The following is a 322-nucleotide window of genomic DNA, read 5'->3' as shown; positions in this document are numbered from 1 at the left end:
GCTACGCAATTGAGGAAGTTGAGCATCAGACACCAAGGGATAAATCTACAGAAAGTCAAATAAAATCTATTATTCAGCATATGTCCGTTGGTTTCCTTCCTACCAAAGGGCAAACATACATTTTTTATTGAACAACCTCTTCGTGATGTACTACACAACATCTCGCACGTATCACTGCGATTCTTGAGCGCTACTGCATATATTTTTAATAAAGCAACGCTTCTATAGAACACTTCAGACTGCTTTGTTTCCGGCTAACGTGTCATCATTCCTGTTACAGCATTTTGGTTTGCTCGGTTGACGGACTGACGGAGGCAGGTCT

This window comes from Hippocampus comes, unplaced genomic scaffold, assembly GCF_001891065.2.
Source record: "Hippocampus comes isolate QL1 unplaced genomic scaffold, H_comes_QL1_v1.1 scaffold694, whole genome shotgun sequence".
Lineage (NCBI taxonomy): Eukaryota > Metazoa > Chordata > Actinopteri > Syngnathiformes > Syngnathidae > Hippocampus > Hippocampus comes.
Note: the sequence above shows the minus strand (reverse complement) of the source record.